Genomic DNA, 13230 nt, shown 5'->3' with positions numbered 1-13230 from the left:
GTAATTAAAAGTGAATCTTACATTAGGGACCACCGCTTCCGCAAAAGGCCATGTTTTCTCCTGGCCCCAAACATTTTCTGTGTAACTATAAACTAATATGTCTATCAGCGTATTTGCCATCACTGTGGTTGGTCCATTTTCACACTATTATTATTTTGTCTCAGAATTCCTGTGTTTATAAAATAGGCGCAGAAACTCAGACTAAATATATATCCATTCGCCTTTGTACCGGACAAGCTAAAAAAAGAAGTCTGAATTCAGAAGATTTCCAAATATCAATTCGGGAAGGTGCCTGAAGGTTGCTCCAGCAGAAATTTAAAGCAGTTTTTGTCCTTGGGAGGAGCTGGGAAGAACTGCGTCTGTTACCAGACAATAAAACTATGGATCGGTGCGGTGCGAGGAGAGGAAACCCACTTATCGTCATGGGCTCCTTTAAAGTGGGCATCGTCGTTTAGGGCTTTTTAGAGTAAGATCTCACAAGTGCTCCCTTTCCAGGCCAGCGGGCCCAGTGATACCCTTACCGGACCATGCCACGGTCTCGCTCCTATTTTCTGCTAAGCTCTGCAAGCCGTATCTGAATATATCTACCAATTTATAATGAAACAGAAAGAAGACATTCAAGCCTTTTTTTTTTTTTTTTTTTACTTCTATATGTAATCTCCTACCTCCTGCCAGTGTATTTTGGGTGATGTAGAGCCAAACAGAGAGAAATGCAGCATGATAAAACCAGGAATAAAATACAAACCTCTTCAGGGATAAACATCAAATAAAAGATATGGGCCCTGTTTAAAAGCAAGAGGAGAGGAAAGGAGAGCAATTAAAAGAGAAAAATAGATAATTATAGGCACAGCAGTGACCAGCCTTCACAACTTAAAGGAAACCGTTCACTGTATTTTGAAGGGCACAGGGATGCAGCAAGGCAAATTTCAGGGAAAAGCTAGGAATTTCACATTCTGAATTCCCCCCCATGCAAGGAAAACACATTCATCTCAGGATTTTTCTCCATACTGTGCCAAGCAGATAAGTTTTCATGGATTAACTTTCCAAGAGAAATTATAGTCATGATAGCACCGTTACAATCATGATAAACCTCCATTGACTTTATTGGTATTAGGGCCTGAGAGCATTGAGGTCTTGGAGGACCCTTCCAGAACAGATTAGAACAGATTTCCTATTATGAAAAAAAATAGCAATAAACTGCTATTTTTTACATTTCCCTTCACTCCCCGTATCTCTTCCCATCCGAGCTTTCCCTGCTGAAGACCTTGATTTTGATAATGGTTCTAAAGTCTGGCCTGCCTACTTCCAATTCGCCACGGAGTCCGGGAGAGATGAATGGTTTTCTAAATGAATAATTATGGGAGATGTCTAATCCATCATTTCAATGATGCTTTTCCTCTAGACAGTCATTAAGAAAATAGCCCATTCTAGCAAAAGCTGTTTCAGTAAAACAATTGCATACAGCAAATACATTTTGAAACCTGCATTTCCTCTACATAAAACAAACGTACTGGTTGCCCACAAGTCTGTATATACTAGACTCTTATCCCTTAGGAAAAAAATGCTATGAAGGAGCATTTTGTCTTAAAAAATAATTTCCTATATCTAAATTCAAAACATTTCCTGTTAAGATCTTCTACAAATTTCTACTCACTGGTAGTTCAGTGTTATATTTTAATACTGCAAAGGGCCCCTGCATTGCGAGAGCGAACCTATTTAGTCTCTCCGATGCACCCACATAGCACCCCCGGGCTGGTGTTTTGCCCGCTGATTGCCTGCGTCTCATTCCAGTGCATTTCCTGGCGTTGCTGTATGCCTGTCCGGTGAGCGAAATGCCGTGTTCATTTTCCATACATTTTTTGCTTTAACTCTTTCAGGCTGCCAGGGGGGAAGGTATATTTTGTGTAGTTTTAATTGTAAAGGAGAGACCTGTGCACCCCTTCCTGCCACTGGGGAGCAGAGATTGAACGAGCTTCTCACTGCGCAGCATATCTCTCCATCTCCGTGTGCTGGGCAGGATGAACCCCCTGGGAACCCAAAACTACTTGCTGTTCCACTGCAACACATACTTTTCCAACTTTACCTTTTCTAGCATAAACACAGGGCAGTAAGTACATGACCTGCACGCAGGCCCCGTCCCCAAGCACCAAAACACCGCGCTGTACTTGGAGCTCTCCCTGCCAAAAATGAGGAGAAAAAGAACGAACCTATTAGTCACATTCCTTAATGCATTTCTAGACGATGTTCAGACGCTATCACAATGCAGGCAGTAAAAGAACTAAAATTACGTAGCGGCATTTTCTGTTAAACTTTCTCAGTAAATAGAAAGTCACACGCTTTTGAAAACTCGGGAATGAAAATCGCTTTGAAACTAGTGTGTTTTCAGGAGCCTCCTTCTGTAGCATGGGTATTATCGCGTTATCTGCCTCTCTTGATGTTGCACTGCCAGTGTGAAACGGAGAGGGGATGTGTTAGTGCACAAACTGGACAGAGCGCTTCTGTCCCGGAGGGAGAAGGGAATCTGAGCAAACCGTTTTCAGTGGCCACTCTGGAAGGCAGAAAAAACGTTTAGCAAGGCACATTAAAGCTAATCAGCAAATTTTAAATTTTCCTTTTCATTTTAAGGTTTTATTAATAAATGAGTGCACACAAAGCATAACTTAAAACATATTTCCTTCTCTGAGATTGCACAGTCCCCAGAGCTCGCGATCTACCCGAAAATGCAGAAGGTCATCGTTACGGCCTGTAATAATTGCGTTTACAAAGATTATTTGTTTGTAAGCAATATTTGCCAAACACGGCTGCCTTGCAAAATACAGCGCTAAATAGGAGAGCAAGAAGGAAAAGGAAGGAGGAAAAATGTGGGGGGGTATGTGTGTGTGCACGCGCGCGCGCGCGTGTACCTACGCACGTATAACGATATTGCAGAATTGCTTGGGCTGTTTTCCATTTAAAGTCTCAAGCATTACTTACTCCACAATGCTCTTGGGAGCAATGAGGAAGACTGCTTGAACTTAGTGCTTATGGTTCCACCGAGCTGTCAGATGCAAGCCTGAGAAATACGTGACATGCAAAATTTGCTTCATATATTTTACTGCGCGCACACCATCGCGTTGTGAGAACAGGACTGAATCTGCAAGGCCACACTGGAACATGTTGAAAACTCGACCCCGCTTTTGGTTTGTTTGTTGGCTTATTGGGAAGAAAGGCCAACTTTTGTTCAGTGCAATAAATAAATAAATCTGAAGAGAGATTTTCACCAGCCTCCTGTTGACTTTGAATCCTACTGTTTAGAGTATAGAGTCAACAAGTTACGTCTGCTGCCCGCTTTCGCAAAAACACCCGTCTATTCTGGGCCTGTGGGTGCAATTTGAGTACAATACTCTTCCCTTTCCGAAGCTGTTTCGTTCTAGCTATATATATGTGCAAGACTTTTTGTACTTTCTGCGCTGTCGACTCGGCTGCTCTGGGGCAATTCACAGCCCGTGAGCCCGATCCAAACTGGAGAGAGGCTTTCAGGTGGCCAGGGTGAGGGCCTTTGACGCGCCTGCTGAGGCACAGTTTCAGCCCTGGCTTTTTTCCATATCTCATGATGTATCTATGGTGCAGCAGGCTGCAAAGTAACAAAACATATCAAAGGTTTGGAAAAACATTCGAGTAATTATTGAGTCATTCCTTGGAGTAAACATGCAATTAATCACAAGCAAGTATTAATCATCCTTGTATGTTTGCAAATTCGTATATATATATATTGTCTGTGATCTTGTAACGAGTGTAGGAAAATGTAACGGCAGAAAGTCGGCATTCATTGCCAGTCACTGCCACTCAGCCTGCGCGTTTCCCAGCAGCTGGAGTACATGGGACCCCCGAGATCAGAGCAACCACCGGAGAGCTATTTTTCTAAACACTCTCGGCTGGATTAAAATTTATATCACATCTAGGCTGTGATCTAATACTCACTGCAGCGCTTTTGCTGGATACTAACAAGCTTTCGTATTCCATCTTATATATTTTGCATCCCTGCTAGTGTGTTTCAGCCTCGTCCTTGCTGATTTTCCTGTCTGTCGCGACAAACAGGCACGATCATGTCGTCCCATCCTGGAGGCCCGTGGAAGGAGAAGAGCATTTTTGCAGGGTTACGCTCAGCACAGTCCAGCCCTAAACATGTTGTGCAAAGCTTGGACTTTACATTAAACCCTAAATTTCTGTTCTTATTGTCCTCGCTGGCTGCTAACGACCAAAGCCCTATCTCTTCATTTCCAAGCCTGCTAGGAAGGCGAAACCACGGGAGCAAACCGAGACGACACTATTTGCATCTGCCTGCAGCCTCCCATGGCGCCCTGCAATCGGAGCCCGGCTGAAGAACATAGAGCTCTTTCTACAAAGCGAGCCCAGCGGAAATCGCCACCAATGTTAATTTGAAACAGAATGAGATAGCCACAGTGCCGGGCCTTGAGCGCGCGCACAAAGGCGGCCTTTTCTTGTTCCCAGGGTGCTGACAGTATGGGCGCGAGTCCATCCTGTGCAGCTGATGTGAGGAACAGCACATCCTCAAATCTCAGCACCTGGGCACAACTCATGAGATTTCGCGAGAAACTTAGACGGAGGGTTTCTACGAATGACACAGGGGAAATCCCGGCAGGCTTCTGCAGCTGGCTAACTCACACGCTGCTAAAAAAAGGGGGTTTAAATGAACTTCTGCATCTCTAGAAAGGCTCATTTATCAATGTAAACAAAGTTTAGCTGTTTAATAAATCCATTTTCTCTCTTCCTTTTCATCAGGCATTGTTATTATGCCTGATGGTTTTCATAATGGGATCAGCTGCTGTGTTAATAAGCACTGTGCGTAATTGTTCAGCGAAAGATGAGGTAAAGGGGTTTTTATTATTTCCATTAATTAGAAGATCAGTTTGTCCTCTGTGTGCTTAGCATTCTTCTTTTTATTCCTTCTCATAACTGCATCTCTTCGAGGGATGGGTAAATTGCTATGGAAAAATAAGAACTAGCCAAACCAAACCTCAGCCCAAACACTGACATCAACCCAAACATTTTTGAAGGTCAGTGTTAGTTTGGATAAGCAACCCATCTGCCCAGCCATAAGTAGGGCTGGTTAGAAAATGTTTTTTCCACCTTACAAAAAAATTTGGAGATTGTATCTTTGTTTGTAATCACAGTTTCTGAAAAGCTAAAATTTTGAATTTTTTTTTTCCCCAAACCAGAATGGATCAGTTTAAGAAGTAACTTTATTAACATTATATCATCAGAATAAGGATGACAGAGATGAGACTAACTTAAAGAAATAAAATTTCCTGGTCATACAAAGATTCCTCTGATTTCTGGGTTTTGCTCAGCCAGAACGTCTCGATGCTCCGACGCGCGCCCACCTCCCCGGGCCAAGGTCGCGTCTGGCCGCGGGCACGGGGCTTCATTGCAGCACTGTTGCCCAGTCCGGCCAGGAAGGATCTCCATGAGAAGTTGCCTTCATTGTGCAGGGGGCAGAGACGGCAGAAAGCGGCTGTATAAATCTCAATCCGTTTTAGCTGGAACATGCTTGATTGCAGGACTGTTCATATCCAGTGTGTTTGCCATAAAGACTGGAGCTGTTTGAGTAAAAAGTGATTCCACTGAGAAAAATGGTTATAATTCCGTGTGTTTTCGTGACTGTAGTGGTTGTCTTCCTAAAACGCAGGGCATGCTAGGGAAGGCTGACTCTGGGCAAAAATAAATTGCAGAAAATTTGGTTAGAAAAGTATTTCCATTATTTTAGCATGTTTAAAATAATGTAAAAGAATGTTCTTCAGGAGATCTCTTTTCACTCACAAATCATATATGAGACTAAAATAATCTTGAAGGCAAAATCAGGCACTTCTCCATCTTTTTGCAAAGTGTTAATTTTTTTTTTTTCAGGAGCATTTAATTAGCCACTGAAAAAAAAGGCAAACAAGCTAGATCCCAGCAACTCAATACTGAGCTTTGTGCATAAAGGAAACTTCGCAAAATGTGAATCAGGTTAAATAGTTCAGTTATTGCCATTGCTTACATGTTTGAGAAGGGGTGCAACTGTTTGAAATTGTTTAAGTAGTTAGTAAGGTGATCGTAACATTTACCAGCAAATGACATAAATCCAGAATTAATTATAATGGCTTAAATGGTTAAAAAGAAAGGGAATCATTGGTCCCATGGTTTATTGTGAACTGTCAGGATAATGGAATTTTAATCAGTCCGTTTATTTTAGGAAGGATTAATTGCATGGCGTGATGCAGAAAATACAGGGACTAACTTTGGAAAAGGAGCTGGCTGTGTAATTTTATTAAAGCAGATCAGTTGTAGCATCTTAATTTCCTCGGACATGTTTATGGGGAGCCATTTGTTTTGTCAGGACTCTTTCCCGCGCGTCAGGCGCGGGGAAGGGCAGCGCTGCGGGAGAGCCGGGTCCGGGCGCCCACCCTGTGGCAAGCTTAGGCCGATCCTTCACCAAAATAGAAGAGGGGCAAAATATCCCCGGGTGTTTTCAGAGGTTTCAAATGGCCTTTTCCTATGAACACATTTGGCCTGAAATTGCACAAGCCGGAGCTCCTCCCTGACAGACCCGCGCGTGGGAAGGTGGCGTTGGTGATGTCTAAGGCAAAGCCGACATCCGTAAGAGGTGGAGGCTAAGCCGTTGCAGCAGGCTCTTGAAATGTTTTGCAACTCGCCTTTGTTTTTTGTTAAAATATTTTGGTCAGCAGGAAAAAGCAAAGCTGGAAAGAAAATTTGTTTCTCTCAAATGCGAAAGCATTTCATGTTGTCGTTATATTGAAACTTTCACGGTTTATACTAAAGGAGAAGTTTCACTGTAACTCTGCTGTAATTTTATTACGAATATCTTTAAGCAATAAAAATTTCCAAACCAAAGAAGAAGTTTAGTTTAACCCAAGTATGTTTGTTGCTGAATAATTATTTGCTTGTCAGGTCCCTTCTCTTTCCTTTCTTTAAATGTTGCCATTGCAAGCAAATTGGAAGCTCAAGTCCTACCCGCACCGGGTACCCTTTTCTGATATTTCCCTGGAGCAAGGTCTTAACAGTGAAAGGAGCAAGCCCAGATCCATTCAGGGAGCAGTTATTTTACAGAGCACAGCCCTAACCACCAATCTGAAGTGAAGCACATTAAATTTGAGTGGAACACAGCCAGGAGATGGGGACACCGTGTATGAATTGCAGCTTGAGTCAGGACAAGAGACCCAAGTAGAGCATCAGAAATATTGAGGCTGCATTTCTGTGGCTGTCCTGGTCTAACCTATGAGCCCAGATAAAGTGGGTTTTTCTCTCTTTGGCTTTGAAAACTTTGGTTGTTTTTTTCCTTTTTTGGCCTTGCAAAACCCCGGCTTGGGTGGTTTGTATTTCACTTGCACCCTTGCTGGATATGTGCCCGGGGAGGCTGCGTGCGTAAATTTCGGCTGCGTGCAGAAATTTCGGCCACGTCGTAGCAGTTGCACTCCACCTTCACTTTGTTCTCAGGTGCTTTTCTTTTTATAAGCAGAGGGCAAGGGGATATTTAAAATAGCTTAATATCAATACAGACTGTGCTTTCCAAAGTTATTTGTTGTCAAGCTATTATTAGGCTGTATTCGTCAGCTAGTCTAAATTAAATGTTGGTTATGTGGCTGAGTTGTACCGGTGTGCTAAAATAAAGAGACATAAAACAAGGAAGATGGAAACGAGGTTTACAGCTAGCATCGCTTCTCCTTCCTTCTCCCTTTGCAGAGAATGGAAAGTGTGATGGTTTGCCTGGCCAGGGGACTAGGCAAATAGTGTAAAACAAAAAAATAGAGCAAAACAAATGCTACCGTTGTATCTGAGAGCCAGAGAAGAAATCTCTCTAGTGAGAGTCAAGCAGCAGAGAGCTCGACACCGGGCCAGGACCCTCCAGCGGGCGCCCAGGGCATCCTGCCCCCTTCGCGCCCCGGCCGACGCCTGCCTTCTTCCCAGGGTGGGTTTCTTTCCTTGCAAACCCACCGACTGGCTGATGTAGAAAGAAGGGAAGCTCTGCCCAATTACACATCGATTTTTCACTTAGTGCCCGTGTCGCTTCTATGTAGACTTATCGCCTGCATTACTCACGGCAGGCACATCTTGAATTCGAAGATTTTTAATTGAGAGATATATATTTTCCAAAATGAATTTGGCTGTGCATAGAAAAATCAAAAGCTCTGTGCATTTCCGTCTACAAATGTTGTACTCAGATATGCAATGAAGGCTAATGCTGTTCCTGGTCATTTACTAGAGCTGATCCGGTTGTTTCACAACTTGAAACTGCTCTGTCAGAAATAAGGACAATTATTTTTCCAGAAATTTTATGCCATTTTCTGGAGGCGATTATAGAAGTCATCTAATCAGAAGAGAGGTGCACTGTGTGAACAGGAGCACTGAGCGAGCCAAGCAGTCGAAAATTTCTGGGCAATCTGAAAAAACACAAGTCTGTTTTTAAGACATAGAGTGCTGTGTCAGTTTTGTTACCCATGCTTTGTAGCGGGACAAACTAGGAGACGAGGAGGACTAGATTAGGATAAAGAAGCAGAGGAAGCAGTAGGATTAAAACTCTGTGGCTCCTACTTCTGCAATAAACGCCCAGGTCCATGCTGCATCTTGTACTGCGGTCGGTGACACTGCAGGCTGCTATTAATATGAATAGAGCTTTGTCCCATGCGTTTGGAGTTTCCTTCTCACCACAAATGTTTTGATAAGCAATTAAGTTATTTAAAATGCAGCCAACATGCCTACCAGTTAACAGTAGTTAACATTTAAAATGAATAACTATTATGTCTTATTTTTTGAAAGAATCAGGCCTTAATCAATGGATACTGATACTTGCATAATATTAGGCTATGTTCTTATTTTAATATTACTTTGGCATTTGAAAATTTTCTATCCCGTCTCAAATTAGTTTTTTGCAGTTTTAGAAGGCGGGACAGAAAGAGTCAAACTTGAAATCCTCTTTATATTTCAAAATTAGCTTTATATACTTGTTAATATTTAAACTAATTGGAATTTCACTGTGATCAAGTATGAAGTGGAAGTTCAAGTGGAAAGCGGAAACCAATAAGCAACTGTCAGTTCACTCCTATTTTTATTGACAGTGATTTCTTAACACACATGTATCCTCACATGCACGTATAAGCATATGCATATACATACGTATTCAGTGTTCGAGGTGGAGCTGGATGTTATGGAGATATCGTGAACATCCTGATTAAAAATAGTGACCAAGCACAAAAGTTTTCAGAGACAATTAAAGTCTCATAGTTCCCAGCAACCGTCTCTAACTTCGAAGGGTTTGGACAGAGCCCGTTGCCCGTTGCCCGCCCTCCGGCGTCCTGCGCTTTCTCACGAAGTGCCGACCTCTGCCGAGACACGGCGCTGCGCTGGTGGACGTAGTCCTGATCCGGTCAGGCAATTTCTATCACCTTCATCTAAATTAGGTCCGATTAAGTCTCCTTTATAAGACAGTTATTAGCAGCCTGTTTACTCCCCAGAAACGAGGCAGATTAAGATTAATATTCATGAGCTGGTTTAAAGAAATCACTTTACGTAATTTTTTTTAAAACATAGCTTTTAAAGAAGAGGTCATCCATCGTTGTTGCCAGCGGACAAACCGAGGCAGCAACTTGTACAGCGCCCGTAACCTCTGCCACATTTGTCACAAAAGCCAGAGAAAACAGAGCTGCAGGGAAGCGGGGCGGTAGGCTGACATTTTCTCTTTCTCTCTCTGCCTTTTTTTAAATAAAATTATTTGTTTAGTTTGAAAGACAATACGCGGCTGGGCTGCGGGGAGTGCGCTCGGTGAGCTAATCCAGGCAGCTGGCATGACCACAGCGAGGGGAGCTGCACCCTTCCAGGAGGAAAAGAGGCTCGGATGACAATATAAGTTACTCAAAACAAATAGCGATGAAATGGAGTGGAAGAGAGTTCTCCACTTGAATTACTGTAATGTTCCATTTGTAGTTTCAGGCTTCTCATAGACTGTGATTATAAAATGTTGGCTGGCATCTTAAAGAAAGGAAAGAAATATTCTCCTGGAGGTAAAGAAGCTAGATTATCAAGTGGATTTTTATTTGATATCAATAATAAATCACTACTGTGCTTATTTTATGGAAGCCAGAACGTAAGAAGACACCCATTAGCAGGGTTGTAGGCAGCGCTAAACTTAGGCTGCAAATTTGCTTTTTTGCTCTGTTTTTGTATAGGGCCTTGTGCCACCAAGTCCGTGCTTGTGGAAATGGGAAAATGCCTGGAGTCCCCTTGGGGGCCAGCTGTGATCCTCATCTGGGCTCGGGGTGCAGGACGCGGGCTGTTTGCCACGGAGCGTTTCCGCAGGGCACCTGCGAGCGAGTGCGGCAGCAGCCGCTGCAGAGTTTGCTCCTCGCTGCCTTTTGCATCCCGCAGCCCGGCCGGTGGAGGCCGCGTCCTGCCGTTGCACAGAGAAGGGGTGATGGTTTTTTTCTGGAGAAGAAGGATAAAAATGCTAAAATGTTTGCAAAATTCAAAACTTGCCTGGAAACCTAACTGGGTTTCAATTAAACCAAGTATTCTAATTTTAACCATTTTCTTTTCTGGTCTCTTCAATGAGTGACAGCGTTTGACATCATTGATTAAGATTTCAGAACGAAGCGCTACTTCAGACCAGACAATAGGACCTTTTTTGTTATTAAAAAGATAAAAGAGGACATCCTGACAGTTTTGAAACTGCCTCACCGCCGAAGTATTTTGAACGAGGAGCCTCATCTCGGCTGAATCCTCTCTTGCAACTAGGTGCAACCTCAGTGAAACTGTATCTTCCCATTAAGAAACCCTTCGTTACGACTGTCCCGTTAGCTCTAATTCTGCCTTGGAAGAGAAGACGTCAGCAGGAGCAGCACCAAGCCTCCGCGGCCGTGCCCCTGCCCGGTGGGTCACGTCATATGGGACAGCACAAGGAAGCCTAGAGCTCCTAGGGCAATTATTTTTTCAACAAAAGAAAACACTTGGAAGGTAAATATTTAAAAGAAATTGTCATCTGAAGAGAAATGACAAAGTGCTTGGTTTGGTTAAAAAAAACCAACCCACCACTGCCACATTTTTTATTTTTGTCATAAACGCTGTTCAAGGGGAGGAACTGAATTGTGTGGAAGCAAAAGAAAATAAAAATCAACAAAAAGGAGAAAAAGAAGTATAAGAAACCATGTGAGGACAGATGATAATAAATGACTAGGAAGGCCACTCTGTCACGAAGAGTTGCTTTAATGCGCTCCCTTCCTGCCTCGGTGTATAAAAGGTTTTTTTGTCAGGCATGCTTGACTAAAATCACATGGAAATACCCTTAGCTGCAGGTCGCAGGACGAGCGCTGACTGCCAGCACGTGAGCGGCCGCCCCCGAGCTTCGCGCTGCTGCCTTGCCCGACAGCTCAGTCCCAGCACGACCGCCGCAGACCTGGGTGCCCAGGGAAGGGGTATCCCAAGACCAAGAGTGAAGAATTTGGAGCTGGTGTTCCTGCCACCAAACGCCGTGTTTTATGCTGCTGCATGTCTATAGAGGGCCACCTCAGACCATAAACCAGAGCTGCGTCTTGGCTGCTGAGTACCACGTTACTCTTCGGGCCCTCACTGTGGCCGAAGGAGCATGGAGGTGGTGAAAGCAGCCTACCCTACGCGACGCGCTGACAGTTCGATAGCTCCCCATCTGCTGCATGGGGAGCTTTTCCTTCCCCAGAGAAGTCCCAGCCCACTGAGGCAGACTCAGCCCGTCCAAGGCCCTGGTGTGATGTTCGCTGAGGCTCGACAAAAGTCCCTTCGTTCACCTTGACTGAGTCCTGCTGGGACCCGTTGGCAGGTGGGGGCCCCACCTTGCATTGGGGCAGTTGGGTTGCATGACCTCTGCATTGGGTGGCTTTGCCTTGCCTCTTGGAAGAGATGGGACGGGGAGGGAGCCAGGAGAGAAGGGGAAAAAAGACCATGCAACACCAGCGTTTTGATAACGTTTACTCAATGTTTGCAAGCCTGTCAGAGGAAGAGAACAATTTAAAGTAACAGGAGGAGCCCCAAGAGCTTGCTTAGGATATCGTGGGAGTTTGCTCCCCAGGCTTGGTGAAGCTCTGGAAATGATGCATCCCCTCCCTGCGACCTGCTCGACAGTTAATCTCTGCCAGATAAATAGCATGCCTTCTCAGCTGGAAAACTCCCCATTAAAGGAAGAGAACTACACGTATGATATATTCAGAGCCTATAACTGATGGATGCCTGCATCCCCGCTCCTCCCGTCACCGAGGGCAGGGTCGTTAGCAGCCCCGCTGGCCCCAAGGACACTAATGTTAAGCTTTCCTGCCAATATGCAATCTGTGGTTTTCTCTCCTTGGACGTGTTCCCCGCAGAGCTCGCAGTTACCTGCGGAAACCGAAAAGCACCGGTCTACGCACGCGGCCGTCTCCATCGCCGCTGCGTAGACAAGCGGAGCCAGAGGGCTGATCCCCTGGCCCTGGCACACAGCCTTCCTTTCAGCACCTTCCCTCTGCACAAAGGCTAACTTATCCCACCTTCTTCCCCCCTCTCTCTCCCTCTGTCTCTGCTCCCCGTAGCCCTCGCAATGAAAAGCCCTCCACGCGCAGGCTAATAAAAAGTCCGGTGCCACCTCCTCGCCCCCTCCCTTCCCATGCAGAACAGTGCTGCCAAAAAGGGGGAAAGAAAAAAAAAAGATCGAGCGAAGGCTGGAGAGGGGCTAAACCTGGAACTCATTTAGCAAAAGGGACTTTAGTTAACAAGAAAGTTACCCATCATGAACTGCCGGTAACACCTCGAGTGATCCTAAGTCCATTACCCAGAGACTTAGCCCTGGCTGAGTTTGATTTTATGAACTGTGAGGCTGCTATGTTGAAAGTCTGCAAATTGGACATAAATTGGACTGCAGAAGGCTGGGGATCTGAAAGGGTTTTCTTTTTTTCTTTTTTTTTTTTTTCTGGTGACGTAACAGGCTTTGGCTGCAGACCCGCATACTCCAGCAAAGAAGCTGATGCCGAGACTCTCTCTTTCCCAAAGACACAGGTTAGAGCATGAGCGAAAAGTCGGGAGACCTCAATCCTGTGATTTTTTTGGCTCTGCTACTGCATCACCTGTATGAGAACGGGCAACTCACTACACGTCCCTGTGCCTCAAATCCTCCCTTTGCGTGCCTTGTGGGTTCCCCCTCTTACTGTGTTGTGTCTTCATCACCTTGTTGAGTTT

The sequence above is a fragment of the Struthio camelus genome, chromosome 19 (assembly GCF_040807025.1).
Source record: "Struthio camelus isolate bStrCam1 chromosome 19, bStrCam1.hap1, whole genome shotgun sequence".
NCBI classification, from domain to species: Eukaryota; Metazoa; Chordata; class Aves; order Struthioniformes; family Struthionidae; genus Struthio; species Struthio camelus.
This window is presented reverse-complemented; position numbering follows the sequence as displayed.